The sequence below is a fragment of the Silene latifolia genome, chromosome Y, assembly GCF_048544455.1.
Source record: "Silene latifolia isolate original U9 population chromosome Y, ASM4854445v1, whole genome shotgun sequence".
NCBI classification, from domain to species: Eukaryota; Viridiplantae; Streptophyta; class Magnoliopsida; order Caryophyllales; family Caryophyllaceae; genus Silene; species Silene latifolia.
The window spans coordinates 142910294-142911089 of NC_133538.1; positions in this window are offsets into that span (position 1 = coordinate 142910294).

The following is a 796-nucleotide window of genomic DNA, read 5'->3' on the forward strand; positions in this document are numbered from 1 at the left end:
ATTGCTTAGTGTTCATGTCACTACTTTGTGTCTTGACATGACACGAGGTATTGAACGGTTCCAATTTCCCATAAAAATTGGTGGCGACTCCATACAAAATGCAAACGCTTGTTTTTCGACCTTCACCAAGCGCGCCCGTGGCGGCCCGCTGTCCACGGTTTGGCGACTCTGGGATAATACACTTACGTGTAGCAAGGGTGAAACTTGAACAAGGTTAGGGAATAAGTTTGTACAAGACAATTGTCGGTTTTCATGACTCGGTCTTCCTAGATCGTTTATTCGGCCTTCCTAGGCCCAACCCAACCCATTCGACCAATCGTCCCGTCTAAACGGTTCTAATTCTTATTTGGGCCTAAGGATGGATAGCGATTGACGTCATCCATACCATGATGCTTACTCTTGTTTGTATCAAGGGCCTTCACTACTTGAGGAAATGGACTAGGAATCGGCCTTACTCTTGTTTGGCACGAGCCTCTCCACAGACTTCGGGTTTGATGGTTCGGTATGGCAACCTACCCTTTAAACCAAAACCCTTCTAAATGCACTCAGCATCCCGTTATAATGCCTGTATAAATGTGTAAACCCTACGTGATCACCACTTCTAAACAAAACCATGACGAATTTTCAAAAAAATCAAAATCCTTATTTTCAAACAAGAATTTCGAAATAGGGCCTTCAATTAGCGCAAAATCCGGTCAAAACTCCGTCCGATTGTCGTGTCAAAATTCGGGCCACAAGCCCATTTCAAACCTCACTTCGAGTCCACTCCTACAACTACACTACGGTTGACTAGGAC